At 42.1% G+C, this 23,674-nt stretch overlaps 1 long non-coding RNA gene across 1 annotated transcript; it reads right to left on the bottom strand.

Moving 5' to 3' along the window:
* Positions 1 to 17,933: 17,933 nt before the first annotated feature.
* On the bottom strand, positions 17,934 to 22,792 carry LOC142826762 (uncharacterized). The gene is made up of 3 exons (XR_012900995.1): positions 22,706 to 22,792; positions 19,306 to 19,447; positions 17,934 to 19,232 (listed from the first exon to the last, which is right to left on the bottom strand). It is a non-coding gene; the product is annotated as an uncharacterized LOC142826762 (long non-coding RNA).
* Between the last annotated feature and the right edge of the window lie 882 nt (positions 22,793 to 23,674).

Below are 23,674 nucleotides of genomic sequence, written 5' to 3'. Positions count from 1 at the left end.
ATTAAAAATAGAGTTGTAGGCTACAGTATCCAAACAAATTCCCGCCTTTTGGCAAATATCATTGTAAGAGAGTGCTTATTAACTTATAAAAATGCTGAGAAGGCTTAACCACAACATGAATGAATGAGACAAGGTAGAGTTTGCATAATATTTACAAAAAGAAAGGAAAAAGGGAAAGGAAAGAACCAACATACTGTGTTTCATCATATTGTAAAGTACGGTTATGCTGAATCTGGAGGTGTGACTTCGGTATGCATAGAAATAATAGGCTAACTTTAATCTAGAGTTTTATCCTACGCTCAGAAGCCATATCTACAGTAGGAGATTATTTTGAATATACTAAATTCGACTTCTGGGCACCTGATTTTACAAATTCTAAGTTCTGGGTCCTCACTAGGGGGAAGAATTGAACTTAGTATGAGACAGGCTCCATTAATATGAATGTGCTACCTTGGACTCAGAGCCTCAGTTCAAATTAGCAGCACCGGAGCATCCTCACTAATGTTATTTTGGATTTACAAGTTTGTGAATAGCATTATTCCTTATGAAAAGCAGGACTACAGAGTTTGAATTCTACGGTCCTTTACTTTACTCCGGAATACTGGGCGTGGTAGTGTGGACACATTGCTTAAAAATCAATCTTGGGAGGCCTATTTCAGACTAAAGTCCTAGTGAAGACTAGGCCAGAGTGAACGGGACTGCTGGATAGCCTTTATTTGTTCATGAACTCAGTTGGTGTGTAGCAATGTCTAGTCACAAGTGAGTGTATACATGAAAGGATAACAGCTTTTCCCCAATACTCCATTCTAACCTGTGACTACAGTATTTCCTGATGTCGCAGCAGCATTGTTCTTTGAAACTCAAGGAGCAGAATTCTTAAATTTCATTTTACTGCCTGCAATCAACACATGCAGGAGAGAATGCAGATTGTGTGAAGAATAAGTGTTCATTTGTGTCCTTGAAGCCCTATACATAAGATTTTTTTGATATCTCAATATTGATAATGCCTGTTTAAAACTGAAATTCCAGACCTAAGGATACGTCTACACTGCACACTTATTTTGGAATAAGCTATTCCAGAAGATATATTCCAAAATAGATTATTTGAAAATAGAGCGTCCTCGCTACAGGGAAGCCTCAAAATTAGTCCAAGGCAGGCTCCCCTAATGTGGATGCACTGTCTCAATTTAGAGCCCCAGGAAGCACTGGGGAGAAATTACTTAGAATGGCCCTGGTGAGGAGTTGTTTCAAAATAGCAGCAGCAGAGCGTTATTACTGCAGCTATTTCAAAATAGCTATTTTGGAAGAGGAGTTATTCCTAATGCAATGAGATTTGCAGATGTCGGAATAAGCAACCCGTTATTTCGATATTATTTCAAAAAACAGAATTGCTGTGTGGACGCTCGTTTTGTTATTTCTAAATAACGCTAGTTATTCCAAAATAATGGTGCAGTTTAGACGCACCCTAAGCTCTTACTCAACCAATATAAGTGGGTTAATCCTCTTTCAGTTGCACTGGGAATGTGCACTATCCCACTGAAATATATGGAGTTTCCCACATGTACATCTGGAATAACTAAATCCTCCATCTTGCAAAGGCTTATGTACCTGCTTAACTTGAAGCCTGTGAATAGCCCTAGTGAGCCTAACCAATGTAGGAACAATAACCTATATAATAACATCATGTACTGAGATCTCTGTAATCACCTCAGATACATCTGACAAAATACAATCAGCTCTAAAATCTTTATAGTTTTGCATTTTCATGTAATTTAACATTATTAGTGGATTCCACAGTATTCCTTTTGCTAAAGAGAAGGAATGTTTTGGCAATATTTGATTTGAGCCAGACTTTAAATCTGCTAATGGTGACCTCACTAATCCTTAACAGAATCTTCTGGCTTCTTTTTGTTTTAAAAGGACACTTAAGAATGTTTAGACTCTTCATTTATTCTTAGAATCTTGGTAATTTTTTTCCCTTTTATTTTTGTCTTCCTCCTTTTTTCAAAACTGGATTCCCCTGCCTTCACCACATCTGTAACAAATCAATATATTACCAATGTGTGTCAATTTGAGTTGATATTTTTATTTGTTTTGCTAGTTGTGCATTAGAATACATATGTCCCTTAATAGCCTCAGGAAAATGAGACTTTTCAGAGACAAGTTTGTTGTTTAACTCTTGTTCCACAGTCAGCAAGAGAGAAGTTTTTTTTAAGTCAGCCTCAGCAGGGCGGTTCCATAGGTTGTATATGCCATTTAGTTAGTGAAATATTTTACTTTAGAAAAAACAGGTCTTAATTCTCCTTTCACATAAGTAGTATCTCCAATGAAGTCACTGGACTTTCCCCAGCATAATATTGGTGTGAAGCAAAAGGAAATTCAGAGCCATAAAGTCTTTATTAGTTACACAACAGCAATATGCATATGGAACAGATAAACTTTTAATTTTTGTCCTCTTGCTTATTCATGGCTTAACTTATTTTTGAAGCATTTTAAATTAAAAACAAACAACAACAGAATGCTATTTTGCTTCCAGGCTGAGACCTTATATTGTCAATTTCCATCCTAGAGTGAAATTTTATGGCTGGTTATAAAACATTTAAAAATAAGATTTGTAATGGAAAAGCTAACAGACCCATAACTATGGCTGTAATAAGAACTGCAAAGTCACAGTCATATATTCTGAATTTTTAATGTCATTTTAAAAATCAAATATTTAATTTAAAGAATGCAGTTAAAATTCCCCCCACATCCCTGCTTTTCTGCTGTTGAGCAAAGTGGCTGAGCTCTAACATAAGCAGTTGCATCTGCCAAACTACTACTGCCTGCAAGCTATGTGTTGCTTTAAAAATATTCAGATTATTTTGCAGACGTATAATTATATGTTTCTCTTAATTTGGTTGTAAGTTCATGCCTCTTTTATCTGAATCTTATCCCCCAGCTATACATGAATTCAGGCTTCCCACTTTGAGGCCAACCCTGCAGTCCTGATTCAGAAAATTTCGATTATATGGGATCTAATGAAAAGCAAGGTTTTGAAAAATGTTAATGAGCTTAATGTAGTGAGTTTTCATTTTATAAGTCAACATTTATCCATTTATTGTTGTGGTATCTCCAGATGGATGCTGGCTTTTGAAGGGTGACCACTGTAAATTGATACTTTATATTTTACTGTTATTTGATGACTGAGACCAGCTTTGCTTGGTTTTGTTATTCTGCAGTTTAGGGACCTGAAAATTAGAATGTGTGTGCACCTGGGATAAGTATCTTACAGTCCTTAGTGGAAAGATCTATTTTACTTTGTAGAAAATAGATATTCATTGTATAGTTTGTGTGTAAAAAAAGTCTATGCTACATAATACCTTTAATTTAAATCATTTTTGGTAATCCCATGATGGTGCACATGTGACCTACATATATCAACTTAACACCTCAATGTTCAACCTGAGAATACCACTGACTTCAATGAAGTTGCAATCGGTGTAGGTCAAGGCATACTTTGGACCTCTATATTGAAAGAAATTTTTCAACTATAGTGTCAATGGGAGCTGAGGTCACTCTGCACATTACATGATTAAGCACTCAGGACCTGATTCTGCAATGTGCTGACCATCTTATACTCTCTCGTTGCAGTTGATGCAGGACTAGATCACTAAATAATCACCACTGATCTTGTCCATGAACAAGTCTAAAGGCATCAAATATAGGGAATGAATGCACAATACCATGTGCTACAATATCAAGCATTAGTCTGTAGTTAGCTGAACTTCATCACTATTGTCATTCAATGGAATGAGTTAGATTTTTTGTATTCTTATTCTCCTGTACATTGGAAACTTAACACTAAAGTACCAGCCATGTAAAAATGAAACCACTTACTGTAGCTTATCTTTGCAACCCCTCATCCACTTTTTGTCTAATTCTTCCTGCATTTTTCCATAATCCTACATTATGAGCTTCCTGGGGCAGGAACTGTCTGCAGTGCCTAGCACAAGGGACTCCGATCTGTTTCGGCCACTAAGAGCTGCTGCATGACAAGTAGTAAATAACAGAGGAAGAAAGAATAGATGTCACTGAGCTGGATACAGACTGCTCCATACACCACTGTTGAAATTATTTCCTGGAATTTATGCCATGGAGTCACAGCCCTTGAATAACTTTTCTTTACTGAAACAAAAGGAAAAACTATGTAGCACTTTAAAGACTAACAAGATGGTTTAATAGGTGATGAGCTTTTGTGGGCCAGACCCACTTCCTCAGATCATATTCTGAAAGAGAATTGGCATGACCATATATTCCAAAGGAATACAATGAAAAAAGTGATATAGCCTTATCTCAGAGGGATAAATGTGTAAAGTACTTTAAAGGGAAATATTACAGATTTTAAATTGTATTGATAAGTTGTTTTTCCTCCTTTATGCAGCACTCTTGAGTTGTATGACCCACAGGCTACGTCTAGACTGGCATGATTTTCCGCAAATGATTTTAACGGAAAAGTTTTCCGTTAAAAGCATTTGCGGAAAAGAGTGTCTAGATTGGCACGGACGCTTTTCCGCAAAAGCACTTTTTGCGGAAAAGCATCCGTGCCAATCTAGACGTGCTTTTGCACAAAAAAGCCCCGATCGCCATTTTCGCAATCGGGGCTTTTTTTGTGCAAAACAAATCTGAGCTGTCTACACTGACCCTTTTGCCCGAACGGGAGCAGCATAGTATTTCCACAAGAAGCACTGATTTCTTACATGAGATTGTCAGTGTTCTTGCGGAAATTCAAGCGGCCAGTGTAGACAGCTGGCAAGTTTTTCCGCAAAAGCAGGTGCTTTTGCGAAAAAACTTGCCAGTCTAGACACAACCACAGAGAAAAATCTCAAGGAGTCCTGTGGCACCTTATAGACTAACAGATGTATTGGAGCATAAGCTTTTGTGGGCAAAGACCCACTTCATCAGATGCATCTGACAAAGTGGATCTTTGCCCATGAAAGCTTATGCTCCAATATATCTGTTAGTCTATAAGGTGCCACACGACTTCTTGAGATTTTGCAGATCCAGACTAACACGACTACCCCTCTGATAGAGAAAAGTCTGTGGCTCAGAATCTTTAGCTACAAAACCATGAAAGTTTACTGTGTAAGCTAATAGATAATATTTGTTAGGAAAAAGTAGTTGCAGCAGCATCTTTTTAGGCCAGCCACTAAAGGGTGGTAGAATTATAAACTGATCTGCTGGGGCAGTTGTAATACATAGTACAGTAAAACTCCATTAGTCCGGCATCCAGTGCTCCGGGACTCCTGATGGTCCGGCACCATCAGGAACCCGGAAGTGATGGGGCAGACGGACAGGCTTCCCCCATTCAGCTGCTGCTGAAACTGACCAGCAGCTGAATCGGGGAAGCCAGGAGCAGAGCAGCTGGGGTGCTGCCGGGTTGGTCTCGTAGCGCTGCCCCTCGGTGCTGTGGGACCAACCTGGCAGCACCCCAGCTGCTCTTGGGGACGCCTGGGGCAGAGCAGCTGGAGTGCTGCCGGGTTGGTCCCACAGCGCCAAAGGACGGCACTGCGGGACCAACCCAGCAGGACCCCAGCTGCTGTGCCCCAGGGGTCCCCGATTCAGCCGCTCCTGAAACAGATCAGCGGCTGATTCCAGGAAGCCCAGGGCAGAGCTGCTTCCTGGAATCAGCCCCTGATCTGTTTCAGCAGCGGCTGACTTGGGGACCCCTGGGGCAGAGCAGCTGGGGTCCTGCCGGGTTGGTCCCGCAGCACCGAGGGGCGACGCTAAGGGACCAACTCCGCAGCACCCCAGCTGCTTTGCCCCAGGCGTCGGGATTCAGCCACTGCTGAAACTGATCAGCAGCATCAGTTTCACCAGCAGGCTGAATCCGGACGCCTGGGGCAGAGCAGCTGGGGTGCTGTGGGGTTGGTCTCATAGCGCTGCCCCTCGGTGCTGCGGGACCAACCCGGCAGGACCCCAGCTGCTCTGCCCCAGGGGTCCCCAAGTCAGCCGCTGCTGAAACAGATCAGGGGCTGATTCCAGGAAGCACCGGGCAGAGCAGCTCTGCCCTGGGCTTCCTGGAATCAGCCCCTGATCTGTTTCAGTAGCGGCTGAATCGGGGACCCCTGGGGCAGAGCAGATGGGGTCCTGCCGGGTTGGTCTCACAGCGCCGTCCTTTGGCGCTGTGGGACCAACCCGGCAACACTCCAGCTGCTCTGCCCCAGGCGTCCCCAAGAGCAGCTGGGGTGCTGCCAGGTTGGTCCCGCAGCCCCGAGGAGCAGCGCTACGGTACCAACCGGGCAGTACCCCAGCTGCTCTGTCCCAGGCGTCCCCAAGAGCAGCTGGAGTGCTGCTGTGTTGGTGCCATAGCGCCGCCCCTCGGTGCTGCGGGACCAACCCGGCAGCACCCCAGCTGCTCTATTGCAGGCATCCCCGATTCAGCTGCTGCTGAAACTGACCAGCAGCGGCTGAATCAGGGACGCCTGGGGCAGAGCTGGACTATGGTAAGGGGGGGCTATGAGGGATCTGGGGTGGCATCCCCTCCCACCCCACTCCAGACCCCTCATAGCCCCCCCCTTCTGATAGTCCGGCACACCTTTAGGACCCGGGGGTGCCGGATTATCGTAAATTTACTGTGCCAATGTTCACTGGAAGCTGAATGCTTGTGCAGCCACTCAGGAGAGATTCCAATGCTACCCAGCTGATTAGCAGAGTGCCCACTGCTAAGTTCTTTGTTCTCTTGGTGGTGCACATTCACACATGCCTCAGTGCACATTGCATTTATTCCTCACTTGGATGGAAAAGATTAGAGGCAACATTTCATAAGACCATGGGAATGGCTATCCTGGAGCATACCTGAGGTCCCCAACTAGTCCAGTATCTTCTCTTTGACAGTGGCCTGTGCCAAATTCTACAGAGGAAGAAGAAAGAATACTGTTGTAAGCAGTATTCATTGCAGATGAGTGTGCACATACACATAGGTAGCACAAGTCAATGTATTCATTTTATCTTTGTAATACTTTTAATCTTGCCTCATTATTTATAATCCCCTTTCAGCTGTATCACTAAGTATATGCCTATCTATAAGATGTTCTTAGTTTGGGGATAGGGTTCAGAGAATTGTGGCTAACTAATCAGATATCTACTTTGCATTTTACTGTGGGTATATCACAAATGACCCAAAACCATAACTATTTTGTATCATCCTTACACATTTTGACAAAAAAATCTTTTTAAAAGGCACTTAATACATGAACAGTGCTAAACAATTGTAAAAATATTAAGCTTTTTAGTTTTTCAGATTTATATTTTATTTATTTTCCTCACAGATATTTGGACTCATTTAGCTTCTTCAATTTTTGGATACTTCCTTTCACGGTAAACTTTCATCCTTCTGGACTGTTTCTTCACTTTCTCATATATGAAATATTTACTGTGCTATATTTATAACATGAGTGCAAACTCTTGTTTTACTCAACCATATTTATTCAGCTGATTTGGCCTGCTCATTGCTAGATGATAGTAATACACTGCACTTATTATTATTACACTTCATTGTTTCACACACATAGGAAATAAATATCTTCAGAGTGAATTATCTGTGCCATCATAATAACCTTTTCTCAATGCTCTCTTTTCAGGATTTCACATAGGAAAATTTATATTTCTTAATCTATGGTAACAGAACAAACAATAACATTTCCTCTTTGATTTTGAGAAATTATAATTTGTCAGGAGATGTGCTTAATATTAGATTGAGTAAGATGCATAAAGAGAATTGCAGTCTTAATCGTTTTTAAAAATGTTTCCAGAATAACACGGAAACATGGGTAATCGATATCACATTTTGTTGTACATTGTAATCCAGCATTTCCTTTTTACAAACAAGACTTGTGATTCTGAATACAAGAATTTAGCATTTTTCAATCACTTAATGATGTATTTTATTTATGACAGGATCAGAAGCACACAAAGCTAGTAATATTTCTATGATATTATTATGCATCTTTTGACAAACTACCTCATTCTTGACTGATAACCTAGATGCACCACTTCATATTTTGAGGCCAGATTCACAAGCACTATGCCTTACAACATTCGAATATTTAAGTGTTCATTTTTTGATATGAAGTAGATTTTTTTATACGACACTTGGCAAAAGAATGCCGACAACACAATTTTTATCATCTCACTGATATTTATCTTTTTTTCTTCCTGAACTCCTTATGCAGGCTACACTTTGTCATATTTAGGTGAGACAGCTTCATACATGGTGATGTATGACTAAGAAGCAGCACTAAACTATTCCGATCTTTAGCTATAAGTTTGAATGAGACTTGCAGGGTTTTTGGAAGCCTGAGCTTTCCGTTTTTTAAGATGGCTGCAGATAACTCTTGAATAATGTTGCATGTTAAAGACTTGCTCATGATAGTCTAGTAAAAATGTAACAAAATGTATAGTTGCATGTATGTCATCATAGCCCTTTATGTGTAGCTGTAACAGCCCACCAGGATCTTGTAGGAACAAAACATTGTTGCCTGGGATGGGAGACCTCCAAAGAGACAACAAGTGCTGCAGGAGGTAGTATTTATAATTTCTGATGGATAAGACACCATATGTAGGCTTGCAGTCATCAGGTATCTCTAGCTCTGCGAAGTAAGTTGGAGCAGAGTGCTGTCAGCACCTCAGAGAATTGTGTACTAAACAGTCCACAAACCCATAGAACTTTATACAGTGTAGTGACATTAAACCTGTATGTGGGCCAGATTCCAACAAAGTGGAATGATTGAACCTCACAGATCTTTTTCCTCATTCATCATAGATATTAAAATAGTTGTGACTGCCCTGGTTTCTAAATAGTGTTACTAATTCCTAGGCAGCATTTGAAAGCTTCTGGAGATGAACCAGTAGACTTTTTTTCTGATTTTGTGCAACACTAATTGAGGAAGAGTTAGCTTAATTTTCTTTATGGTGCATCAGAATGACCTAAAAATGTGGCAAGGATGCACTTGAATTCTCTCATTTTCTGCCTTTTCCCTGGTGTATTGTCAATGAACATCCAACAAGCACTTTTAGTTTTCTTTTGTGTCTCTTTGCAATTTGAATCGCTGCATATTTTAAAGCATTTATACCAGGGATGGGGAATTGTTTTTGGGTTGGGGGCTCTGACCCACAGAAAAATCAGTTAGGGGCCACACACAAGTGAGAAACAAATGAGGACCCAGGCTAATAGATTTTGTGTGATCCAGGAGCCACACAGGAAGAGGGAGGGGGGCAGGTTCCCCAATCCAGGGGCTGGATGCAGGCAATCTGGGGGCTGCATCTGGTCCCTGGGCCTTAGGTTCCCTACCCTGATTTATACTCTTCTTTCTTTGTAAAGCCATGTACTGTATGTCTTCCTTTACTTTCTGGAGGGGTTTTTTTTCAGTCCCTTCCTTTTTTGGTCTGCAAATGCCTGAAGTCTTGCTTCTGTATGTTACAGTTTTCCAGTTTCCTCAATTTGTTTTCCGGTTTCTTCTTCGTAGCATTCTTGTTTCACACATGTGAAAAAAGTTGGCACATACTTCATATAATAGTGCTGGTAAAACTTTAGAGATCTCTCTTTTACTTCCAGTCCTGCTTCCCAGGCGGAGCAATTCTGACAAGTAATAAATTGCCACTGAATCATAAAATTGTGCTCAGCTTTATCTGGCTAAATATTTTTTCTGCTGTAGCCTTTGCCCAGCCAACACTGGAATTTCTTGCATCCGATCTGTACAACTGCTGTGTCCATATAAATGATTTTCCTTTGTCCTGAATTTAGATTGAATCTATCATCTTAGATTGGCATTGTGCCATGTAGTCACTCCTTACTGCTGTTGGCTGAAAACGTATTCAAGAAAAGCAGTGGAGATGTTAATGAATACACAGAAGCGCTAGCCAACATCAGCCAATCACTGTCTATAGCATGGGACTGTCCCACTTTCAAAGATCTTGATGAGTTGATGCAAGGCTATCTCAGAGACCTCATCTTCCATCTCTCTTCCATGTCCTGTTTGTTAATTAGAAGGAGGGCAGGAATCTACTGCTTGGTTGCATCTAGAGTGGAGGGAAAGAGAAGAAGATAAGAATATAATAAAATAGTTTTCTATCTACCATGGCAAAGATGAAGGGAATCAAAAAGAGAAAAGTATACCTTCCTGTATGGATATATAGAATTGTAGGAACCTCCCAGATAGCATAATGGGTACAGTATAAAACCTAGCCATATAGGTAATTATGGGGCAGATACATATTCCATGAGCCCTTGTGAGTTGCTGCAAATGGAACATGAGAGGTTCCAGGGAAATCAAGGTGCTAACATTTTTTCTATATGTAAAACTGGGAGTATTTTTGTATGAAAATCAGTTATGATTTAAACTATTTTGTGCCTTAACTACATTTCTTAAAATAATGAAAACCCGCAATCTTTCCAATTTTTGGCCAAAGGATTTCCAGACTTTGGGCTCTAAGTTTTCCAATAAAAATCCAAATTTTGTGTGAGAATTTTCATCTATGCGCAAACCCTATCTTCCATCTTTTTTTTTTTAAGTTTTGATTGTTCACATTTCCATATGAAACCTGGAAGAAATGTAGAAAAGTGAGCCACAAATTCCACTTCTGGATCCAGGCACAAGTTCCAATCCCTGAAAATGTGCATGCAGAAATTTGGGGAGGTTTGAATTTTCAGGATTGTCATTGAGTTTACTCTTGTCCATAGAGGACAAAATTGTTTAAATCAGATATGGATGTCGAATGCTGACAGGCTAGGGTTATTTGGATTCAGGGTTCAGTTTTCTTCTCTTTCTAGTCTAAAGCTAGTATGAGCCAATTTAAGACTGACATACCGATTCCAAAGCTGCTGCTGATATTACAAGATCCAAGTCCATCTGCTTTGTCTGATATTACACTATGACTTAAAAAAGAAAGATATAACTAACTGACACGGCTCCTTAATCTTGTTTTGTGGATGTGTGGTTGTTTACACAGAATACCAGGTCTCTAGATAATGAGCATGATGGAGGAATGATAGGTTGATTATCCTGTTGCTGTATTTGTTGCAGGGCACTGATGAATCCTTCACGGTTTTTACTATCTCAGTCCAGTGTTGCTGGGAAGGACAAGAAAGACCCATAAAGATGACATGTTTGCTGTCCTGCTCCCTGATGGGGCTTCAATGTATTACCTGGATCTAATTATCTCATCTCTAGTTGACAGAGAGGATTCCATGGAATGATTTCCATCACTGGCAGCCTCAGCCATGCTTTCAAAGGGCTGTCTAATAGCTTGATATATTTTTGGACCTCCTGCTCATTGGATGAACAAGCTGAAGTAAATCATGTATTGACCTCAAAGCATTTATAAACTATAGAACATTATATTCTCATCAGAGCCATAGGGGCAGTAAACTATAGTTTCTCTGCTGTGAAACATGGTTTTGGTTATGCACTGTTACTAGGGTTGTACTTAAACAATAATATATCATTTGTGGCACATGTCGCCTTCTTTATTGAAAGGCAAAACAAAGAGTTGAGGACAAAAATCATTACTACTTTAGCAATTTTTCACAAAATGCTTTTGTTTTGTACTTGACACACAGATGGGACATTGTACTGCAGTGCAAATGATGTATGGCAGCATGACAAATTTCATTTCCTTTATAAAACAAGAATCAGAATAGTGTACGAATTTGGGGAAATTGTGTTAACTTTTTTTTTGTTCAAAATAAATAGTGGAATAAATATTATAAAATAAAAAAGACTTCAAAGGAAAAGTCCTCTGGCAAACTGTTTGAGCACTTTAATTGTCTTGGCAGATATTGATTGAAGTGCTTAAATGAAAATATTGGAAACAATAAACTGGCTTGGTGTTAGAGCTTTTGTATCGTCTTGATAGTGATAATCCATGACTGAGGAAGAAATTAACACAAGGTGATGCAATGCAATAGAAGGAAATAAGAAGCAGCAAAAGAAGATCAATGCTGAAGACAGCTGATTATATTCTTGGAGCTGTGGTCTACCCTTGTGTGGCCTGTGTGCACTGACAGACTTTTGCATTATTTAAATGAAAAAAGCGGTACCTCTCAGCCTTCTTAGTGAAATCACAGTATTTATAATTTTGGTACATTTTCTTTGTTTTACTGTTTTACACAGAACTCAGGAAATTTGTTGGTTAATCTGGGTGAAAAAGGGTTCCTGGAGGTTTTACCAAAATTGGGTTTTTGTTTTGTGTGAATTTGGTTAATTTAATCTACATTTTCTTTGTGGGGTTAAATGAAACTCAACTAAAAGCTTAGCATCAGAAACTTGTTATACAATTGTGTCTTTCATGGCTTTCAGATTATTTGTATTGCAACCTCAGAGAACCCAGTCATGGAGCAGAACAAGTCATTATAGACACATAACAAACAAAATAATCTCTGTTTTCAGAGAGTTTAGAGGCTAAGTAGATTAGAGCTAAAATCTCAAATCTTTTCCTGACACCTGGAGAGTGAAACTGATTCATCCAAATATTGATGTGGGCTCACTTGAAATTCAACCCATCAATGCAAAACAGCTCCCAACTAGCTCAGTGTTGCCCAGCATTGTTCCATCTTTGGATGAACCTCAGTGGAATTTTAGTTTTGTAACAAAATCTAAATCCAGACATATATTGACTGCTTTTGTTATAGAGATGCTCCATTAATTTTGTATCTATGTTTCAAACAACCAGAAGTTTGAATTTGTTGAGACCCAGCCTTTACTCCTGAGGGAATTCTGCACCACTGCATGTGTACATAATTAATGGGCTGTGCATATTTTAAATGTTATGCAAAAAAAAAAAAAAAATGCTGCTGGAATGTTGCTGAAGTTCTGCATTTTCCCACTAGGGAGCATATGGCACTAGAATATAGCAGCCACTCCCAGCCAGCTAGGGAAGAGAGATCCTGCAGAGTTTCTTTCCTGCACCTGTTGGACCAGGTTAGGAGCTGGTCTATAGGGAGACAGATGGCATGGAGTTGCTGGGGGGAAGGGATCAGAAAAGGCCTCATAAGAGTCAGCACGGGATGACAGACTGGGACATGGGCTGAATGCGAGTGGAGGTGCAGGCCCAAATGCACAGAGTGGAAGAGGGCACACAAAAAGGGGACATCTCTTGTGACTGAGTGGAGGCACAGAGGCACATGGGTTTTGGCAAATAGGGTGCAGAGGTAAATGGGGACAGGACGGGTGGATGTGTGGGTGGGTGTGGAGGGATGCATGTGGATAAGAGGTGCAAGGACACATGGAGATGTAGATGTGCCTTACTTAAGGGGAGAGATTACAGGTCAGCCAGGGTCTTCATGGGGGAAGTTCCCTAATAGTCCCATTCCACTCCCCAAAATGACCTGTACCATATTTTTCCCACCTGTATTAAACAACCTTTTAAGTTCACACCCACGCTCCGTCCCTCCTCCTCAGCTCCTATGTTGCCTCTAACACTCCTAATCATTTTCATTGCTTTTGAGGTGTATGGGAAACATGGTTCTGTATTTCATGGAATCATAAAATCATAGAATTCTAGAACTGGAAGGAACCTCAAGAGGTCATCAAGTCCAGTCCTCTGCTTTCACGGCAGGATTGGGCACCATCTAGATCATCCCTGATAGACGTCTGTCTAACCTCTCTTAAATATCTCCAGTGTTGGAGATTCCACAACCTCCCTTGGCAATTTATTCCGGTGTTTAACCACCCTGACAGGAAGTTTTTCCTAATGCCCGAATTAAACTTCCCTTGCTGCAGTTTAAGCCCAATGCTTCTTCTCTTATCATCAGAGGTCAAGGAGAACACCCTTTTAGATATTTGAAAACTGCTATCAAGTCCCCCCTCAGTCTTCTTTTCTCTAAACTAAACAAACCCAGTTTTTTCAGTCTTTACTCCCAGGTCATGTTTTCTAGACCTTTAAACATTTTTATTGCTCTGCTCTGGACCTTCTCCAATTTCTCCACATCTTTCTTGAAATGTGGTGCCTGGAACTGGACACAGTACTCCAACTGAGGTCTAATCAGTACAGAGGAGAGAGGAAGAATCACTTTTCATGTCTTGCTCACAACACTCCCAAAATCATGTTTGCTTTTTTTTGCAACGGTGTCACGCTGTTGACTCATATTTAGCTTGTGGTCTACTATGGCCCCTTGATCACTTTCTGAAGTACTTCATCCTAGGCAGGTGCTTACTTTCTGTATGTGTGAAACTGTTTGTTCCTTCCCAAATGGAGTACTGTACTTTGCATTTTTCCTTAGTAAATTTCATCCTATTTACCTCAGACCATTTCTCCAGTTTATCCAGATCATTTTGAATTATGACTTTATCCTCCAAAGCACTTGCAACACCTTCCAACTTAGTATCATCTGCAAACTTAATGAGCATATTCTCTATACCTATATCTCAATCATTGATGAAAATATTGAACAGAACCAATCCCAAAACAGACCCCTGCAGAACACCACATGTTATGCCCTTCCAGCATGACTGTGAATCATTAATAACTATTTTCCAAGAATGTTTATCTAGCCAGTTTTGTACCCACCTTATAGTAGCCACATTAGGTTGTATTTCTCTAGCTTATTGATGAGAAGGTCATGTGAGACCATATCAAATGTCTTACTAAAGTCAAGATATACCATATCCACCGCTTCCCCCTTATCCACAAGACTTGTTATCCTATCTGTGACGGGCCGTCACTGCCCCGGGGGGAGGCCGGCCAGAGCCACCCCTCACCGGGAATCGGCGGCCAGCCCCGAGCCCCCCGGCGTTACCCTGGTGTAAGCCGGAGGAGCCAGCAGGACCACTTGCTGCCGCGCCTGCGCCTGCGCCAGCAGGGGAGCGTTGGCCCTTCCCTCGAAGCCCCGTGGGGAGGGAGCGGGGCGGAGCGCAGCGGGTGTGCGGCGGGGGCGGAGGCTGGCACGCTGCAGGAAGGGGAGGGGCCCCGGGCAGTGGCCGGCGCGGCGAGCCACTTTGAAAAGGCTCACCACCGGCGCGTGGGAGGCAGCCTCCCCGCAGCGGCGGAGGAGCGACCCCCAACCGAGGACGGACCCCGAGCGCCACCCAGGCCGGCGGGCAGCCAGACCTTGGCCCCAGGGCCATAGGGACAGCCGTCGCCACAGCCGGTCGGCCAGCCCCTCCTCCGACGAGGGCCGAACCCCATCACGCCGGACCCGGAGGGAACGGCCAAGCCGAGAGCGGACCAGGCCAAGGGAGCTCTCCCCAGAGACTTCCCCGAACGACCCAGGATCTGAGCGATTGAGTCAGGATAAGTTCTGGGGGTTGAGGCAGCGCCACCAAGAGCTGCCAGGAGGGAGTAAGGAGCCCGGGGCAGGACACTTTTGGCGTCCATGGGTGGATGGGTTACAGAGGGAGTGACCCCCCGTCCACCGCGCCGGGGCACTAGCAAGCCCCGACGCTCAGGGCCCCGGGCTAGGACCTGGTGAGAGGCTGGGACCGGGTCCCCCTCCCTCCCCTAGAGGAGTACCCCGCTCCCAACGACCATAGCGGTAGCAAAGTGCAAGTCGGAACTCTGCAAGGGGGAAAAACCCGGACTAGGGGCTTCGGCCCCACCCCACAGGGACGGGTAACTATTTTAGGGTTCGCTGACCCCCCCTTCCATCCGGGAGGGGGTGATCGCACCCAAGAACTCGGGCCCCATAGCAGAAACCCGGGGTACAGCAAGGGACCAAGAGAGAACAAGATGGTCCGCAGACCCCCCCCCTCCCGGCCTGAGAGGGGGTGATCGCACCCTGAACCCCTCACACTATCACAGAAAGCTATCAGATTGGTTTGACATGATTTATTCTTTACAAATCCATGCTGGCTGTTACCTGTCATCTTATTATCTTCCAGATGTTTGCAGATGAAATATTTAATTATTTATCCCATTACCTTTCTTGGGACAAACAGAAGTTAAGCTGACTGGGCTATAGTTTCCTGGGTTGTTCTTATTTCCCTTTTTATAAATGGGCACTATATTTGCCCTTTTCCAGTCTTCTAAAATCTCTCCCAACTTCTAGGACTTTCCAAAGATGATAGCTAATGGCTCAGATACCTCCTCTATCACCTCAGTGAGTATTCTAGGGCACAATTCATCAGACCCTGGTGATTTGAAGACATCTACATTTTCTAAATAATTTTAACTTGTTCTTTTTTATTTTAACTTCTAAATCTTCCCCATTTCAACTAGTGCTCACTGTGTTAGGCATCCATTCACCATCAATCTTCGTAAAAACCAAAACAAAGAAGCTGTTAAGTGCCTCTGCCGTTTTCAGGTTTCCTATTATTGTTTCTCCCTCTTCACTGAGCAGTGGGCCTACCCTGTCCTTGATCTTCCCCTTGCTTTTCATATATTTGTAGAATGTTTTCTTGTTACCCTTTATGTCTCTGGCTAGATTAAGCTCATTTTGTGCCTTTGCCTTTCTAATCTTGCCCCAACATATTGTGTTATTTGCTTATAGTCATCCTTTGTAATTTGATCTAGTTTCCTCTTTTGATATGACTCCTTTGTGATTTTCAAATCATGTATGATTTCATGCTTAAGCCAAGGTGATCTCTTGCCATACTTTCTGTCCTATGCAGTTTTTACAATTTCCCTTTGAAAAACTGCCAGCTCTCTTCAGTTGTTTTTCCTTTTAGTCTTTCTTCCCATGGGAAGAAAGTTGCCTACCAACTCTCTGAGTTTACCAAAATCTTCCTTCTTGAAATCCATTGTCTCTATTTTGCTGTTCTCCTTTCTATTCCTTATAGTAATGAACTCTATGATTTCATGATCACTTTCACCCATGCTGCTTTCCACTTCCAAATTTTCAATCAGTTCCTCCCTGTTTGTTAAAATCAAATCTAGAACAACTTCCTCCCCAGTAGCTTTCTCAGTCTTTTGAAATAAATAATTGTCTCCAATACAATGCAGGAACTTGTTGGATAATCTATTCCCTGCTGTGTTAGTTTTCCAACAGATGTCTGAATAGTTGGAGTCCCCCATCACCAACAAAATCTGTGCTTTGGATGATTTTGTTAGTTTTTAAAAAAAAGCTTCATCTACCTCTTCCACCTATGTAGGTGGTCTGTAGTAGACCCGTAGCATGACATCACCCTTTTTTAACCCCTTTTAACCTAACCCAGAGACTCTCAACAAGTCTGTCTCCTATGTCCATCTCAACCTCAGACCAAGTGTATACATTTTTAATATATAAAGCAAAACTTGCTTCCTTTTTTCCTGCCTGTCCTTTCTGAACAAGCCATACCCATCTATACCAATATTCCAATCATGTGTATTATTCCACCAAGTCTCTGTGATACCAACTATGTCATAGCTGTGTTTATTTACTAGCATTTCAAGTTCTTCCTGCCTATTCCCCATTCTTCTTGCATTTTTATATAGCCATCTGAGATACTGATTTGATTTTGTCCCCCAGTTCTACCTTGTTTAAATTAATTATTACTCAGAGTTCTGTATTAATATGTCTAGTAGGAATTTATTGGTCAAAAATATATCCTGAATATTTTTATCTATATTGTTATAGACATACTTGCTGACAGTTATTTTGAAATAAAAGACCAAAAATAATTAAAACTGGTACAACCATATTGCATTGTTTTGACAAATAAAATACTCAGAATTTTTTAGAATTTGAAAATACTGTGCACGCAATTTTAGGTTTTTTGAAGATTTTTTTTTTTTTTGGGGTGTAGGTATTCCTCAGGAGTATGGTTTTTAATTGGTGTATTACAAAGGGACCACATCCAGTTTGGATCTGAAAATGGGTTTGGATTTTGAGTCCCAAATTTTCTTTTCCTTGCCTTTCCTTGCCTTGCCTTTTGTTCCCTCCACCAAACCTTGGGAGTAAGCACTCTTACAAATAACAGAAAGGCTGTAGAGTGGGTAGAGGAATAGTGCATATATTGAATAAAAGCATTAAAAAAAATGCAAATTGTGTACAAGTTCAAATTACATGTGCACAACTGTAAGGAACATTCAAAAATTCTATTGATAAGTAAAAGGAAGTTAATATTCATTGAAAATTACAATGTTAACATGCATAGGTTTGTAAGTTGTACAGGAAACAACAAAATTAAGGTTGCACATGCAGCTGTAACGCTGCCCATTTGTGCATATATTTTTAAAATACAAAGCCTTATTCCATCAGTGCAATATTCCATTTGAACTGGCATAACTCCATTGTAAACTGGCATACAACTGAATTAATGGACATCTGAATCAGATCCTCTTACTTTAATTGAAAAATCAGGATTCTTTTTTTTAAAAAAATGCAGTAGGACACAATACAATTTCTTTTGCAAGCTTGGATATGTGCATGCAGCAAATTGTAATATTTTATAATTATTGTAATATTTTATCATTGTTCTGTACTTATACTTTCGTTGTTGTTGTTGCCTGATAGATCTGTATCTTGTACCTTATGGGTCATATCCTCAATTGGTGGAAGCTGGCATATCTTTATTGAAGTAATCAAAAGTACAATTATTTACACAGGCTGAGAATCTGGTCCTATATATGCAAGATGGTAGAAACTAGTAAGTAGCAATCTGTTTGAAAAGAGATATCGGAAGAGGAGAACTCTCTGTGCCTATTGTTATTCATTTGGCTGTATAGTTACTATAAGGACCTCAATAATTTATCCAAATGACCCCCTCTCTTACAAATATGTAGAATATGTTTGATGTTACCATAAAAGAAGTTTACATACTGTGATTGGCAGTGATGGTCTAAATAAGGAATTGCACAATTGGGATGGAGAAGACATAGGATACGTTGTCATTTTCCTACCTTCTCACTCATTTGTACACTGGGCCTCCACTTATTAGGCTCCTATTCTATGTAACTGGGATGCTTTTCCCATTGAGAATCCCTGGCTTACATTGTGTCAGGTAGGGAGCCAAGGGATTAACATAGTCATCCTCAGACTCCAGACAGAAAGTCCCATACTATTATACTTAGCTTCTCTAATATTTTGCTAACTTTCTACTCATCACTTATCCTGCAGTCTTATTTAGGAATCTAAGATGAAATGAGAGTTGTTGTGGGTGAATTGGGCTGCAGGACTTGGATCCTTGAGTGCCAATTGTTATCTTGTTTATCTGCTTTGAAATTGAAGGAAGATTTCATAAGTTGGATCTTCGCTGTTGCCTGGAATCATCTTGCTAATGGTCTGGGGTTTTGGTTTTGGTAGTATTCATCCATTCCTTCTAGACAACTTAGGATAACTGAAACCAAAGACAAAGAAAATTAGATTTCCTATAATTTGTAATCACCTACATTTTCTGCTAAAATACCTACTAGAGGTTTCAATTTGAAGAAGAATCCTGGCAACTGTGTTCAGGAGATGAGATCCCATGGATACCAGAGGATTCAGAAGAAAGTAATATTCATATTTTGGACCATAAAAAGGAAAAGTCTTCAGACAAACTCTGTGTGTTGCCTGGAGGAAGATGTTACAAGTCAGAACCAAATCCCCAGACTAGCCATAAATTGTCAGAAGGAGCAAAAATCATATGAATTACAGCCTGCTAAGGAACAGGCTCATTGAACATTGATGCATGGCTAATAATCTAAGGAAAACCACTCTTCATTTGTTTTGTTTTTGACATACAGCCACAGGTCTAAAGCATGCATGACTACATAAGACATGATACTAGCCTATCAGTTTTAGGAACTATAGAATGGTGAAACCTTAGCTGGCTCTCTTTGAAAAGGGTCAGCATGTCAAGGTATGAAATTAATCTTTCCTTAAATTAAAAGTAACATGGAAATTGAAAGCTCATTCTTTGGGCATCTCAGCAATACTCCAATCATCATTCAGTCACAATAATTTTTTTTGTGAGATGATGAAATCGTGTCAGGGCAAACAAGTTGACAACATGTCGAAAACATCCAGAATGTTTAGTGTTTCTCCTGAATATCCTTCAGATTTGCACATACTTATGTATATTAATTCTTACATTATATTTAGGATCACTTAGCTTGTGAAATAACTCAGGACTTGAAGTTTGTGCTGTAAGATGACACAGAATGGAAATGAACACATGCTAAGCTTTTATATCACTTGGTTGCCTCCTGTGCATGCTTAAGTCACATGCTGCATGTGTTGCAGTTGTCAATGAAGAGTAAATACTTAACATGAAATGTGGGTGATATTTGTACTGATGGAGGTTAATGTGTGGCCAGTGCCAGCACCCTGGAATCTGAATATTGTCTAGTTCTGAAGGTCAGTCTGCCCATTTGTGGTGGATAGGATGGAGGAGTGCTGGCCAGCACCTAGTGAGTAAGAGGTTAAACTCAGGTAACTAGCAAAGGTGTTGGCAGGGGGGTCAGAAGAACCAATGGGGATACAGTGCTGAAATCTTAATTGGATATACAGTAAAATTCCAATTATCCAGCATCCAGTGGTCCGGCACTCCTGATAGTCCGGCACCAACTGGAACCCGGAAGTGCTCCAGCCAGCCAGAGAATTGGAGCTGCTGTGAGCCCCATGGGCGCTTGCAGCTGGGAAAGGGAAGGGGAGAAGAGGAGAAGGGGATTATACCCCTGTGACGGGTCTGCCGGGATCCACACTGCGACCGGCTGGGAGGTGGAGGGTGGGAGGGGAATGGTGCGGCGAGAAATGAACCCTCCGCCGTTTTGCAAGAAGGCAGTGGAAGCCCCGCACCGCCGCCGAGAGTTTCCAGGAGGAAAGCGGGCTCCCCACTCACTGCAGTAGTTATCGCCGAGCAGGGGGGTGAAGGGTGATGCTGCAGGACCAACCTGGCAGCACCCCAGTTGCTCTGCTCTGCAGCTTCCCCAAGTCCGCTGCTCGTCAGTTTCAGCAGCGGCAGCGGCAGACTTGGGGAAGCAGAGCAGAGCAGCTGGGGTGCTGCCGGGATGGTCCCGCAGCACCTCCCTTCACCCCCCTGCTCGGCGACCGGCAGCACACCAGGTACTCTGCTCCACACCACTTTCCCAAGTCCGCCACTGCCGCTGCTGAAACTGATGAGCGGCGGACTTGGGGAAGCTGCGGAGCAGATCAGCTGGAGTGCTGCTGGGTTGGTCCCACAGCACCACTCCTCACCTCTCTGCTCGGAGATAACTACTGCAATCTGGGGGGTGAGGAGCCTGCTCCCCTCCATGAAATTCTTGGCAGTGGTGCGGGGCTTCCCCCACCTTCCAGCAAAACAGCGGAGGGTTTGCACCTAACCACACCATTCCCGCCCACCCCCCAGACTCAGCGCGGGTCCTGGCAGACCCGTCACAGCCCCCTGCCGGAGTACCTCCTGATACTCCAGCATATCTGATAATCTGGCACCACATAGATCCCAAAGGTGCCGGATTATTGGAAGTCTACTGTAGATACCTGGTCTGCTCTTCCTTTTGGGGGGATTTTTAAGAAAAGGGCTAGAGAGAGCAGATGCAGGGATCAGAATGACCATGCCTATAAGAAATATTGAATGTGGGAGTGAACTGGACCTTGAAATACAGGTCAGCATGTATCATGAGAAAAGGGAAAAGTGTACTTAGTCATGATCAGGGTATTTTTCTTTATTTTGGTTGTTTGGTTTAAACTTTACTGAGTGAATCTATGCCTTCCTTCCCCCATTCACTATCTAAGAGTTGTTCCCAGAGACTTTTCTGTTTTAATTTGTTTTACTTAGTTGCTCCATACACCTAGCCTCCAAGTATGCTTTTATCAAGTATATCTTTTGTTTGTTAATAAAAATCACTTTTTTTCAGGTGATGATTTGATTCTTGTGTCCTGGAAAGTAACAGCGAGGGTCTGTGTGTATTTCCCCACCTAAGACTAGGCAGTCAGCTACCAGAGACTATCGCTTATTTCTCTCTTTCCTTTTTTCAAGCTCTTTTGAGGCAAAAGAGCTCTGGTTACCCCGGGGAAGGAATTCAAGTGTTCCCTCCTGGTTTTTAGAGTGAAATCATTTAATAGTGGCAGATTTGAGTTTTTTTCTCAGAGCCAGTACATCTGGGGATTATGTTTGTAAGCAGAGCCTATAGATGTAATGTATTTAAGGTCTTTGCAGGCCTCCTCCTTTTGCACTCAAAGTGCCAGAGTGGGGAGCAGCTTGATACCATCTCCTTTGCAATGGTGGGATTGGAACACTACATTATTGCTCTTCCTATTGTTAACCCACGGGGGTCAGTTTGATGAAAGACAGTGATATCAAGGATCACTGTGTTAGATGGATTTGAAGGTTGAAGAGCTGTGAGGGGGGAGCATGGTGAAGGAGGGCTCTGAAGAAAAGTGGTAAGGTCCAAGCCTAGAGCTTGGTTTGAGTCCTCATTGCCAATCCATCTATCTGTGTATCTGGAGCTGGAAGTGGCAGAGTTCTTTGCTTCCCTTCCTAAGGCTAGTGTGAATGCATTTGGCATGGGGGTTTGCTTAAGAAAAAAGAGCTGAGGAGCTGTAGAATTTTCGTTTCAGGGTACTGACTCACGCACGCAAACCCCTACAGCTCATCAAAGTTACTGGATCTCTCTTCTCGCATCCGGTCTGGTCTCCCAGTTTACCTCTAGCCCTTTTTATGCTGTAGCCTTCTTTCTTCCCCATCTTCTTCAGAGACAGGTGGGCCCTTCTCATATTCTGGACCTTTGGGTGATAGCTGGCTCTCCACTTATCCTTCCACCTTTGTGTGTGGCCAGGTCCTGCTGCTATTACCTGCCAGAAAGCACCATTGTTGCTATCTGCTCTTACCTCCTGTCTGGCACAGGCACAGAACTTCCCCTAAATAGTTCCTTTAGTAGGTCTGTTCCCTTAGCCCATGGTTGAAGTGGTCCAGAGTGAGCCATGCTATTGGAACCTTTAAGCCTACCACATTCTGGGCTGCAATCCAGGCCGGTGAGGGGTTGTGTCACCACTTGCCTTAGAACTTTGGGTACTTCACAAAGCTTTGCTGCTGTAGCTTCCAAACTGGGCCCCTCACAAGCAACTAAGCACCATGCAGGTCACACCCTGAGCATATGCATGTAGCTTCAGCCTGCCAACCACGTTCCAGTCACACTTTGGCTTCCACCAGCTTTGATTACCACTTGCAGCATAACCCCAACACTCTCCCCTTCTTGAACTTTCCTCCAAATGTGTGTTCTGCACTGTCCAGCCCTCTCCTGAACAGTTCAGATATTATGGTCCATTGCCTACAAAAAGGGCCAGTATCCAACAGTTTGCTACTTTACTTGGACTTACCCAAACAATTCTGTTTAAATACAACATTGGATTAGTTTTGAATAAAAAATAAACAAGTTTATTTGAACACACAGAGGGAGATTTTAAGGGAGCACAAGGTCTTAAAAATGTTTACAAGAGAAATAAAGTTAAATGCTTTCCAGTAGCTAAGACTTAACCAAGTATACTTGGTTCAAGGTAAAATCCTTACTACGTTTCCAGCAACTGGGCAAACCAAAGGCTCATGTCCGATCTGAAAGTCCAAAGACTGGATTCTTTATTTTCATTGGAGTGTCTGAAAGAGGGAGAGAGATAAGGAGAGAAAGAAGGACAGAATATCTAGAATGTCTTTCCCCTTACTTTTATAGTCCAAGCACCTTTTGAAATGCATACCCCTTCCCACTGTGCTGTCTGAAACATGGGACCACATGGTAGAAGAAGTTCTGTCTTGTTGGTTGTTCAAATGCAAATCAGTTTGTTCCTCTTCCTCTCTATTGCCAA

The sequence above is a fragment of the Pelodiscus sinensis genome, chromosome 2 (genome assembly GCF_049634645.1).
Source record: "Pelodiscus sinensis isolate JC-2024 chromosome 2, ASM4963464v1, whole genome shotgun sequence".
Taxonomy (NCBI): Eukaryota; Metazoa; Chordata; order Testudines; family Trionychidae; genus Pelodiscus; species Pelodiscus sinensis.
Note: the sequence above shows the minus strand (reverse complement) of the source record. Positions and strands in the feature narration are given on the sequence as shown.